This window comes from Aotus nancymaae, unplaced genomic scaffold, assembly GCF_030222135.1.
Source record: "Aotus nancymaae isolate 86718 unplaced genomic scaffold, 86718_ANA_hifiasm-v0.15.2.pri h1tg000007l, whole genome shotgun sequence".
NCBI classification, from domain to species: domain Eukaryota; kingdom Metazoa; phylum Chordata; class Mammalia; order Primates; family Aotidae; genus Aotus; species Aotus nancymaae.
In genome coordinates, this window is record NW_026988418.1 from 51,964,515 (window position 1) to 51,978,165 (window position 13,651).

Here is a 13,651-nt window from a genome sequence, read left to right on the forward strand (position 1 = left end):
TATAGTAGAATGATTTATAATCCTTTGGATATATACCCAGTAATGGGATTGCTGGGTCAAATGGCATTTCTATTTCTAGGTCCTTGAGGAATCGCCACACTGTCTTCCACAATGGTTGAACTAATTTACACTCCCACCAACAGTGTAAAAGTGTTCCTGTTTCTCCACATTCTCTCCAGCATCTGTTGTCTCCAGCTTTTTTAATGATCGCCATTCTAACTGGCGTGAGATGTTATCTCAATGTAGTTTTGATTTGCATTTCTCTAATGACCAGTGATGATGAGCATTTTTTCATCCGTTTGTTGGCCTCATGTATGTCTTCTTTTGTAAAGTATCTGTTCATATCCTTTGCCCGCTTTTGAATGGGCTTGTTTTTTTCTTGTAAACCTGTTTTAGTTCTTTGTAAATTCTGGATATCAGCCCTTTGTCAGATGGGTAAACTGCAAAAAATTTTTCCCACTCTATTGGTTGCTGATTCACTCTAATGACTGTTTCTTTTGCTGTGCAGAAGTTGTGGAGTTTGATTAGGTCCCATTTGTCTATTTTGGCTTTTGTTGCCAATGCTTTTGGTGTTTTGGTCATGAAGTCCTTGCCTACGCCTATGTCCTAAATAGTTTTGCCTAGATTTTCTTCTAGGGTTTTTATGGTGTTAGGTCTTACATTTAAGTCTTTAATCCATCTGGATTATTTTAGTGTAAGGTGTCAGGAAGGAGTCCAGTTTCTGCTTTCCGCATATGGCTAGCCAGTTTTCCCAACACCATTTAATAAACAGGGAATCCTTTCCCCATTGCTTGTTTTTGTCAGGTTGGTCAAAGATCGGATGGTTGTAGATATATTGTGTTGCCTCCGAGGCCTCTGTTCTGTTCCATTGGTCTATATCTCTGTTTTGGTACCAGTACCATGCTGTTTTGATTACTGTTACCTTGTAGTATAGTTTGATGTCCGGTAGTGTGATGCCTCCCGCTTTGTTCTTTTTGCTTAGAATTGACTTGGCTATGCAGGGTCTTTTTGGGTTCCATATGAAGTTTAAGGTGGTTTTTTTCCAGTTCTGTGAAGAAGGTCTTTGGTAGTTTGATGGGAATAGTGTTGAATATGTAAATTACTTTGGGCAGTGTGGCCATTTTCACAATATTGATTCTTCCTAACCATGAACATGGAATGTTTCTCCATCTGTTTGTGTCCTCTCTTATTTCGTTGAGCAGTGGTTTGTAGTTCTCTTTGAAGAGGTCCTTTACATTTCTTGTTAGTTGTATTTCTAGGTATTTTATTCTCTTTGTAGCAATTGAGAATGGCAGTACGTTCTTGATTTGGCTCTCTTTAAGTCTGTTGGTGTATAGGAATGCTTGTGATTTTTGCACATTGATTTTGTATCCTGAGACTTTGCTGAAGTTGCATATCAGTTTCAGAAGATTTTGGGCTGAGACAATGGGGTCTTCTAGATATACAATCGTGTCGTCTGCAAATGGAGACAATTTGACTTTCCTCCTTTCCTATTTGAATACACTTTATTTCTTTTTCTTGCCTGATTACTCTGGCTAGAACTTCCAGTACTATATTGAATAGGAGTGGTGAGAGAGGGCATCCTTGTCTAGTGCCAGATTTCAAAAAGAATGCTTCCAGTTTTTGTCCGTTCAGTATGATATTGGCTGTTGGTCTGCCATAAATAGCTTTTATTATTTTGAGATATGTTCCATCGTTACCTAGTTTATTGAGGGTTTTTAGCATAAAAGCCTGTTGAATTTTGTCGAAGGCCTTCTCTGCATCAATTGAGATAATCATGTGGTTTTTGTCTTTGGTTCTGTTTATGTGGTGAATTACGTTTATAGACTTGCGTATGTTGAACCAGCCTTTCATCCCTGGGGTGAATCCTACTTGATCATGGTGGATAAGCTTTTTGATGTGCTGTTGCAATCGGCTTGCCAGTATTTTATTGAAGATTTTTGCATCTATGTTCATCATGGATATTGGCCTGTAGTTTTCTTTTCTTGTTGAGTCTCTGCCGGGTTTTGGTATCGGGATGATGTTGGTCTCATAAAATGATTTGGGAAGGATTCCCTCTTTTTGGATTGTTTGGAATAGTTTCAGGAGTGGTACCAGCTCCTCTTTGTGTGTCTGGTAGAATTCAGCTGTGAACCCATCTGGACCTGGGCTTTTTTTGGGTGGTAGGCTCTTAATTGCTGCCTCGACTTCAGACCTTGTTATTGGTCTATTCAGGGTTTCGACTTCATCCTGGTTTAGGCTTCGGAAGAGGCAACTGTCCAGGAATTTATCCATTTTTTCCAGGTTTCCCAGTTTATGTGCATAGAGTTGTTTGTAATAATCTCTGATGATGGTTTGAATTTCTGTGGAATCTGTGGTGATATCCCCTTTATCGTTTTTTATTGCATCTATTTGGTTATTCTCTCTTTTCTTTTTTATTAATCTGGCTAGTGGTCTGTCTATTTTGTTGATCTTTTCAAAAAACCAGCTCCTGCATTTATTAATTTTTTGAAGGGTTTTTTGTTTCTCTATCTCCTTCAGTTCTGCTCTGATCTTAGTTATTTCTTGTCTTCTGCTAGTTTTTGAGTTTTTTGACCTTGCTCCTCTAGCTCTTTCAATTTAGACTATAGGGTGTCAATTTTAGATCTCTCCTTGCTTCTCATGTGGGCACTTATTGCTATATATTTTCCTCTAGAGACTGTTTTAAATGTGTCCCAGAGATTCTCGTATGTTGTGTCTTTGTTCTCATTGGTTTCGAAGAACATCTTTCTGTCTGCCTTCATTTCATTGTTTATCCAGTCAAGATTCAAGAGCCAGTTGTTCAGTTTCCATGAAGCTGTGCCGTTCTAGGTTAGTTTCTGAATTCTGAGTTCTAACTTGATTGCGCTGTGGTCTGAGAGACTGTTTGTTATCATTTCCGTTCTTTTGCATTTGCTCAGGAGTGATTTACTTCCAATTATGTGGTCAATTTTAGAGTAGGTGTGATGTGGTGCTGAGAAGAATGTAGATTCTGTGGATTTGACTTGGAGAGTTTTGTAAATGTCTATTAGGTTTTCTTGGTCCAGGTCTGAGTTCAAGTCCTGGATATCCTTGTTAATTTTCTGTCTCGTTGATCTGTCTAATATTGACAATAGGGTGTTAAAGTCTCCCATTATTATTCTGTGGGAGTCTGATTTTCTTTGTAAGTCATTAAGAACTTGCCTTATGTATCTGGGTGCTCCTGTATTGGGTGCATATATATTTTGGATCGTTATCTCTTCTTGTTGCATTGATCCTTTTACCATTATGTAATGTCCTTCTTTGTCTCTTTTGATCTTTGTTGCTTTAAAGTCTATTTTATCAGAGATGAGAATTGCAACTCCAGCTTTTTTTTGCTCTCCATTTGCTTGGTAAATCTTCCTCCATCCCTTTATTTTGAGTCTTTGTGTATCCTTGCATGTGAGATGGGTTTCCTGGATACAGCACACTGATGGGTTTTGACTTTTTATCCAATTTGCCAGTCTGTGTCTTTTGATTGGGGCATTTAGTCCATTTACGTTTAGGGTTAATATTGTTATGTGTGAATTTGATACTTCCATTTTGATGTTGGCTGGCTGTTTTACCCATTGGTTGATGCAGCTTCTTCATTGTATTGATGCTCTTTACCGTTTCATGTATTTTTGGAGTGGCTGGTACTGGTTGTTCTTTTCTATGTGTAGTGCCTCTTTCAGGAGCTCTTGTAAAGCAGGCCTGGTGGTGATGAAATCTCTGAGTACTTGCTTGTTCACAAATAATTTTATTTTTCCTTCACTTATGAAGCTTAGTTTGGCTGGATATGAAATTCTAGGTTGAAAGTTCTTTTCTTTAAGGATGTTGAATATCGGCCCTCACTCTCTTCTGGCTTGTAGGGTTTCTGCTGAGAGATCTGCTGTGAGTCTGATGGGCTTCCCTTTGTGGGTAACCCGACCTTTCTCTCTGGCTGCCCTTAGCATTTTCTCCTTCATTTCAACCCTGCTGAATCTGATGATTATGTGCCTTGGGGTTGCTATTCTTGAGGAATATCTTTGTGGTGTTCTCTGTATTTCCTGGACTTGAATATTGGCCTGCCTTGCTAGGTTGGGGAAGTTTTCCTGGATAATATCCTGAAGAGCATTTTCCAGCTTGGATTCATTCTCTTCGTCACATTCAGGTACACCTATCAAACGTAGATTAGGTCTTTCCACATAGTCCCATATTTCTTGTTGACTTTGTTCATTCCTTTTTACCCTGTTTTCTCTAATCTTGCCTTCTCGTTTTATTTCATTGAATTGATTGTCGACCTCTGATATCCTTTCTTCTGCTTGGTCAATTTGGCTATTGAAACTTGTGCATGCTTCGCGAAGTTCTCGTGTTGTGTTTTTCAGCTCCGTCAATTCAATTATATTCTTCTCTAAGTTGTCCATTCTTGTTAGCATTTCATCAAATCTTGTTTCAAGGTTCTTAGCTTCTTTGCATTGGGTTAGAACATGTTCTTTTAGCTCACGGAAGTTTCTTAATACCCACCTTCTGAAGCCTGATTCTGTCATTTCATCACACTCATTCTCAACCCAGTCTTGTTCCCTTGCTGGTGAGGAGTTGTGATGCCTTGTAGGAGGAGAGGTGTTCTGGTTTCGGGTGTTTTCATCCTTTTTGCACTGGTTTCTTCCCATCTTTGTGGATTTATCCACCTGTCGTCTTTGTAGTTGCTGACTTTCTGATTGGGTCTCTGAGTGGACATCCTGTTTGTTGATGATGAAGTTATTTCTGTTTCTTAGTTTTCCTTCTAACAGTCTGGCCTCTCTGCTGTAGGACTGCTGAGGTCCACTCCAGGCCCTACTTGCCTGGGGATCACCTGCAGCAGCTGCAGAACAGTAAGAGTTGCTACCAGTTTCTTCTTCTGCTTTGTCCCAGAAGGATATCCGCCAAATGTCAGTCCTCCTTTATGAGGTGACTCTTTGGATATATGGGGGTCAGGGAGCTGCTTGATGAGACAGTCTGTCCTTTATAGGAGCTCAAATGCTGAGGTGTGAGCTCTGTTGTTCATTCAGAGCTGCTGGGCAGGTACGTTTAAGTCTGCTGCAGCAGAACTCATAAACCCCTTTTTTTTCCCAGGTGTTCTGTCCTGGGGTGTTAGGGCTTTGAAATTTATGAGTTTCTGCTGTGCTGCTGCCTTTTTTTTTCAGGGCTGTCCTGCCCATCAAGGAGGCAGCCTAGTCACTGTTTTCCTGCAGAGGTTTCGCTGAGCTGCTGTGGGCTCCGCCCAGCTGCCATGTGAACTTCCCTGCAGTCCTGTTTATATGAGTGTATTAGAACTGCCTTGGCAATGGTGGCCCGCCTCTGTAATGACGGACTCTCTCTGTAATGGCGGGTTGCCTCAGCAACGGCAGGCTGCCTCAGCAATGACAGACTACCTCCGTAGTGGTGGAGTTCCTTGGTAATGGCAGACGCCCCTCCCTCACAGAGCTGGACCGTCCTGGGTTCAGCTGTGCTTGCTGTGAAACTCTCAACCCAGAGCATTTCCAATTGCTGTTTTTTTTCTTTTGTGGGAGTGGGACCAGCTGAGCCTGATCACCTGGCTCCCTGCCTCAGAGCCTTTTTTTTTTTCTTTTTAGTTTAACAGTTGACTCTCTCCCAGGTGTTCTAGTCGCCTGTTGAAAACGTGCTGGGATCTGTGTGATTTCCTGTGCAGCGACCCACTGCGCTGGCTGAAACAGTGGCACTGAGATTCGTGGTGCTTTTTTGCCCAGGAATCTCCTGGCCTGGCTCCCTGTTTCAGTCCCCATTTTTTTTTAATCAGATGAATGAGCGACTCTGCCTTCCCAGAGCTCCCCTTGCTGGCTAACAGGGGACCCAGTCCTGTTTACTCTGCACCGGGAACCACCGCACCAGGGTGCCGGCAAAACAGCCGCGCCGGCCAAAACAACTGCACCAGCCAAAACAGCCGGGCTGGTGACCCGTGGGGCTCCTCTGCCTGGGAATCTCCTGGTCTGTGAGCAATAAAAACCCATCTGGAAATGCGGTGTCCACTCACCCTCTGCGCTTTCACTGGGAGCTGCAATCCTGAGCTGCTCCTAACCAGCCATCTTGGATCTTCCTAACCCTTCCCCTATTCTTGTGGATGGGTTTCACCATTTACACAATATAGAATGAATTTAAAATCACGTGACTAGGATTCCATTGATTCTACCATATACCAGACCATTTAAAATTTGGTGGCCAAATAGAGCTGTGAAGTAGACTTTTAAAAATGTAACTGAATGACCAGTTTCAACATGCTCCTCTATGTGAATGGGATACCATTTTCAGCTTGTAGCAAACAACTTAAACTCACAGTAATTGTCAGTTGGGGTGTACCCAACAGGTCTGATATATAGGTTTGGAGACCAGGGTAAAGAGACTAGTGGTCCTACTTACCATCACTCATTGTAATTTCTTTAGGGGTGGAGGGAATTTGTGCTGTCTATACCTAAAAATCTAGGCTTGTGGTTCCAGATATCTTGCTTCCTAGAAAAGGGCTATTTCTACCAGGGGACACACCTGATGCACTACATCCCAAACCTGAATAGTGTATGTAGGCTACTCAGTGGCCCAGCTATCCCAGAAAAATGCTCCCCTAACTGTGAAAAAAAATTATCAAACTGTAAGTGCATAAATTAAAAGTAATGGCAAAAACTGCAGTTACTTTTGCATCAACATAATACTTAACACAACTGAACTATGTGTTAATAAATGGTTATGACAGTTAGTTGTGTTATGACTTTTTTATCACAACAAATAAAACAGTATATTGGTAAGAAAGGAATTATAATTAAAATGTTTTCCTAAAATAGTAGAGGCTGATAAGTGCCAGCTTGATTGAATTGGAATGGCCTACGAATTTATTTCTGTAAAAGCTGGTCCAGCACTTTGCTATGAAATTGTGAGGTGGTTAAAGAAACATTAGCAGCTGGGAGGGGATAAAAAAGGATAGCAGAAAGCCTGTCACTAAGACAGACTCTAGCCCATGTGAATTCAACTCCAAACAGTCGGAAGTTCACCCTAACAAATGAGGTTTATGGTAAAGCCTGAGGGCAACATATCCTGTCAAAGGAGAAACTAGGGCACAGGTAGAAATCCCCTAAAGTGAGGCACACCCAATAGCATAAAACCGTGTCCTTGCGGTCACTCCAAGCTTATTGTATTATTATTATAATAATAAAATTTACATGGACTTTACACACCACACACCCCCACTGCCCCTCCAACTGTAGGTTTTAATGGGTAGGAACGTGTACAGTTTAGCTTTAGTTATATAACCATAATCTGCCAATCAAACAACATTATCTTGCCATTCAGACACACCTCAAACCTCAGCTCTTCCCCAGAAACCTCATATAAGCAACTGAAGTTTTGTAAAGAGGTGTTGATTTCACTTCACAGAAATCAGCCTGCTTTCCTTTAACAGTATATTTCTGTGCTTCAATAAACTTTGCTTTAAGTGTTCATTTTGGTGTTAGTCTGCAATTCTTCATTCACTATCACAAAAACCAAAATTTCTGATCCAGAGCTCCAGCTTTGTTCATCTCTTTGGGTCAAAAAAAAAAAAAATCCCAATGCAAAATTCCCAGTAACAAAATGAATGGTTATTTGAATCCAAGTGTTCTCAGATTTTGGACCTTGACATGTATTTGCAGAATAGAAAGAATCTTATTTAACATCATGAATCTCATGAAACACAAGGAGATGGAACACTAAATTGATGATAACCAGATTTGCATGGGGTTCCTGGAAAGAAAGGCTTTAAGCAGTTTCAATTCAGTTATCTTCTTAGCGTAAATCTTCAGCATTATAAATCTGGGGGTACATAAGAAATTCTGTCTAGAGTCAAGATTTATAGGCATATAAAAGTCTTACACTAAAAACAAAGTCAATAGCCACAGTAACAGAAAGCTAAAAAATAATGCAGAAGGCACTTTTGGATATTGTTGGTCATAGAGAAATATAGAAAAAAAGAAACTGAAAATGATACTGCACAAAATGTGATGCAGTGAACTAGCTTCGTGAATTTGCTGTAATAAATATGTCACTTTGTTGTAATCGCAATGGGGCTGATCCCCTATAGAGAAAGGCTTCCTGTCGTTCAGCATTGAGGCTAAGGAAGCAGAATGAAAATTAGAATATAAGATTTTAAAAACATTTTTAGAATGGATAGTTGGAGAAAGAAGCTTCTTCTAAAACAAGGGTATAGAATTCTAGCATTTTGTGTAAATGATTTGGAAAAAAAAACAAAGCAAAACAAGGTCTCTAATGCTATTCTCTGAAACACCCTGCTATTATCCCTCTTTCTTGTCCCTCAATGCAGGTTTGGACAACTGTGCCTTTTCCCGTCATCCAGCCCTAACTTAATATAATTTGCTTCATGCCACATCATCGATGGTATGTCCTGAAGAAGAGGCAACTGAGTAATACAGAAGCTCATGAGGGTTGCAGGTTTTCGTCATGTATGCTGGGGAGACATTTTAGGGAAGCAGAACTCATTACTGCCTCCTCATTCCTTCTACTAGACAAGGAACAGACACCAATGGATCGATGGGGACTAGCTCAGATGCAAGACTTCTCATTCCAGTGACTTTAGTTGGAGAAACTTGGAAAGTAGTTATACATTGCCTTAATACCCTCAAGAAAGCAGAGCTGTATTCTTAAGACTGTAGAAGGAAGGAAGAAATGGGGAGCAATCACAGTGTTACTGTTTGGCAGCTTTATGAACAACGTATATATTCCACCCCTCTGTCAGCCTGCATCATTTTCAGTGAGAAATTGATCCTCTATTCATATAAAAAGCTTGGTTTTATTTCAGCAGAAACACCCTGCAGTGAAAGAAGAGCTATAATGGAAATGGAAAGTTCGCATGAGTCTAGTACTTTCTTTACTATTTAAAAGTAATCATTGTGCTGTGAGTTAAAGACAGGGTCTTATTGCTAGGTAATTCCCATGGGTAAGAAACTTGAGGAAAACAGCACATGGTGAGTCTGTTCCCTTAGCAAAAACAAGGCAGCAGATTCAGATGCGTGTTTATATCCTTTTTGCTTGATTAACTCTGCACTAATTTCTAAGATTGTATCTATTATTTTGAGAACCTCACAGAGCAGCTAATGCAGTGAGGATATGCTAAATTGGAGCCCTATTGGATGATGTCACAAGTACTTATTCAACTAACATTTTTTGAACACTTGGTGTTTTTGTGGTGGACTTCATACTGGGAGCTAAAGATCAACGATGAAGTCCAAATACCTGAGATAAACAGATGTAAGGGAGACAGTGTAAACAGATGATTTCAATTTTCACAATCACAACTTTCACAATAAAAATTTCTGTGTCAGGAATCACTGAATGCACAATGGTAGCACAGAGGAGGGATACAATACTCAGGCTTAGAGTGAGGAAATAGGAAAACTTAAAGAGAAACAAAGGCTAAGGAGTAAAAGATGTTGGGCTGAGGAAGCTAGGCGTATTTAAAGAAGTCTGTATACGATGCGCAAAGGCCTAGAGTCAAGAGATTAACTCACATAATTACAACTAGTTCATCCTAGCCCAGCAGATAAACAATAGACAGCAGGAAAGGATTCAACAAATGTTGAGTTGGCCCTGAAAAGTCTGTTCCTTCTAATTCACCAACTTTATAAATATGGGATTAGACTTTAGAAGCCATCCTAGGCACTATTCCAGGCCTTATCGAGAAGCCATAATGAAAATAAGGTTAAAAGGCATGTTGTGCTTTCCAGTTGGTTGTTGTAATAATCGTACCCCTCTTGGTGAGCAGCCTTATGCCATTTCTAATAGTATTATACACTTATGCTAATTCTAATAACATCTATCTGACTGTCTTGTTGATGTACAACCACATGCTTCCTCTTGTTATTTTCAGATTTAGCAGATTATGAGAACCACAGGAGGAGATGAAGCTCTCCATTTTAGAAAGGTTTTCCTGTCAGGTCTCTCAGAGGGCATTTCAGGAATCTACCTGCTTTTCTTTGACCTGAACTTTGACCCTATACCTGCAATGGCTTTCCTTCCAGTGGTGAGGGCTTCATCTGACTGTAGGATGGACTCTTCTGTTGCTACCTGTGACTGCAGGAAGTGATAGAGTGCCTCATTCGCCTGTGGTGAGGCAGAAATGCAAGAAAAGAAAAAGAATAAAATCATACAAAGAAGAAAAACAAGCTCTCTGTGTTAGTCTAAAGATAGTCAACAGGCTCAGGCTTGGCAAGAAACCTTGTTAACGTTATCTCAGAAGCCAGAGCTCAAGGGAATGTGCTCTGAAGACTTTCCCAATACTCCCTCACCATCTGGAGAAAAACATACATTTTCTCCCACATCTCCACCCTCCTGATATTGAGGACATGCATTCTCTTCCTGGATCCCCAAGGGGCCATAGTTTCAAAGGCAAGAACTTCCCAGTGCCATACCTCCACCCACATCTCCATGCAAGAACTTAGAGGTCTTTGTTTAACTTTTACACACATGGGAAAATAATCAAAGATCAATCACTTCAGTGGAAGTTTAAAGAAACTCCTTTCATAGGACAGAAAATTTGAATGAGGCAGGAATTGCTCCCAGGTTAAAAGTTCCCTTCTCGCTCCTCCAGGCAGACTCCATATCTGCATCCCCTCTCATAACACATGAGAGCTGCTCTTTCTCTATTTTCTTTTTCCTTTTTCTCTCTGCCTAAATAAATCACTTTCTGCAAAACTCTTTGGGGTCCTATATTTACTCACGAGTGCACTGCACCTGGCGGGGTCCTCCCTCCCATTCTTGGGTGAGTGAGGGACCAAGAGCCTGGAAGAACACATCCTAGCGGGGCAGCAGCTGAGCCTCCCCCATGCCCCAAAACCTGGTCTCAATATAAGTAAGCCTAAGAATTTACCATGTATTGCTTGCCTGTTTTGTATCTAAATGACACAGTGAAGGCCATGAGAAATGTCCAAACAGGATAGAGCTGCAAACATCAAAGAAGAGGTCAGTACAGAACCCTGCAGGACCAGTCTGGACTAGCCTGGGCTCAAGATAAGGCCACCTGGCCTGCATACCAAGAGTCATGTGTAAGCTTGCCACTGTACTGATTAACTGCTTTTGTTATTGCTTCTGTAAACTGGCTACTTTTCACACCTTAAGATACATAAAAGACACTTGGTTTCTTTGTCCTGCACTCAGTCCTTTGGCTGCGAATCTAGTGAGCCGGCATACACCTTAAATTAATCCTCCAGTAACCTCATTGGTCTCTCTGGTTCCCCAATTTTCTACTACAGTGGAAACAAGAAGGAGCAGAAAAATATCTTGCCCCAAAGATTGTCTTGCTGGGTAAAGTATTGTTCTGTAAAACCACAAATCTGACCTTCTACATTTTGCTTCTTCCTTAAGATCCTCCATACTTCCTTTTCTTCCATGACTGTGATATCAATTACAAGTTCTACGCACCACAGGAGCCAACAAGGTTAATGTGTTTCTGCAAAACATTAATGTATTTGTATATTCTTTACTTCTGCCAGGATGCTCAGCTATACCTTTTTGGCCCAGATAACATCTGCTGCTTCATCTTGACACTCTGTCTCCTCTTATAGAAAGCTTTCCTGAGCTGCCTTCTGAGTTTTGAGTGGCTGTCAAGTACACTAAACTACTCTACCAGTCCTCTTAATTACAGGCTTTGTGATTTTGCAATTCACTAATACCTCTGGGTGTCACATTTCTCAACCGTAAAATGTGGATAATAGTAGCATGTAATTCCTAATATTCTGAGAGCTAATCTGTAACTTCATGTGAAGCACCTAACTTTGGGTTACTTACTATACACATGGTATAGAAAGAGAGTGCTAAATCTGTGGCTGCATTATTAGTCTTATTATTATCATCATCGTCATTATTTTTACTATATGCTTATGCCAGATAATCCTTATCACACTATATTTAATTGACTAATTATCTGTATCTCAGGAAAGATCATTAGCATCTTAATAACAAAAGAATGACTTTAGTTTTTGAATCCCCTGTACTTAGCTCAAAAGCAATCACATTGTTTAATCAATGAACAAAAGTCTGATGGCCTTAGAGTGGACAGGAACATGGAAAATATAGGAGTTGGGAAACTTGTTTTAGTCTCATTTCTGACCAATTCTTTGTATAATCTTGTGAAGACTCTTAATTTCTTTGATGTCAGGCTCATTTACTGTAATATGATGGGGTTGAACCCTGTAAACTGCATGGTTCTTTCAGCTGTATTGTGATGAACAGTGATCTACCCATTAATAATGAGCAATAGAAAGTTCGACATGGCTGAGAGTAGAGTTTCTTCGGTGGATTTCTATTGCTATAGATAAAAATGTAGGCATGAGAAAGCAATCCACTCAGTAAGTTTCCTCTGTAAAGGGTTTGGAACCCTTCATTAATCCTTCCAATGGCTCATTCAGGGCTAGAGTCACTAGTGGTTTCCTACGTGGATGCCATTAATAGTGGAACAGTCCCTCGCTTAGAAGATATATAGCAAACAATTTTTTGATGGACTTGTAAATTATAATACAAGGGATTAAATTCTGTCAACAAGCTGATTGAGATTTGAGGATTCCCCAGAGCCTGCAGATGGGGACTCAGTTTGACCAACATTTTGTTTTCAGCTTCAGGATGCCCTGAACAGACACCTTGTGCTGGATTTCTGTCCTAAAGAGCTGTATGCTGATATATGTTTGCTGTTTTAAGCTGCTACATTTATAATAAATTGTTTTGTAACAATAGAAAATAAATTAAATGGCTACTTTTTAGAAAAAGGGTGATCTGTCACACTGTAGGACCTTGTCACTCACAAGAATCCAGGCACCTCCTACCACAAATAAGGGATGAACCATGGAATCAGAAAAGCAGATTTTAGGCATCATTTTAGAAAGGGAGGAATCAAGAAGGAGAAATACTGAAATTACCATGAGCTCTTTGTGGAATTCCAGCTTGTCATCCTTAAAGGAGAACTCCATGAAGACTGCAATGGCTTCCCTCTCAAAGGCTACATGCACCTCCAGCAGCTCCTAGAGTATGTCTGTAGGGAACCTTACTCACTGGGCCGTATGCTGGCTGTAGTGGTTGGTTGCCTTCTGAGCAATCACTGAGTTCTAATGCTGGGCCAGAGTTGTAACTGGGTTCTCCAAGCGAGGGACTGTTCCACTGTTGATGGCATCCATGTAGGAAACCACCAGTGACTCTAGGCCTGAATGAGCCAAGTAATTTAAGGGTATATGTCAAGTTACCACTCACTTTTAAAAATTTTTACTGGATTTTATAATAAGCATTTTGAAAATCCCCAAAACTCTATGTAGCATACAATTTCCTTTTCTTAAAAATCCACCTCCTTCTAGTAACATTGTTTATTCTATTTTTTCTTTAATGTTTTTAATTCATACATGACAATTTAAATCATTGGTGGAGGGAGGACAAGATGGCTGACTAGACACATTCAGGAAGAACTTCTCCCACTGAGAGAGACCAGAGTATTGAGTAAACAGGCATACTCCAAACAGATTTTATGAGAAAATGTACTGAGAGTGGATAGAGAGATGACCTAGATGCCAGACTGAAGTGGGAGGAGGCTGGGGACCTTGCACAGTATTGCCAAGCATCAGGACACATTCTAAGCCCTGTATGGTTCCCAAGAAAAAGG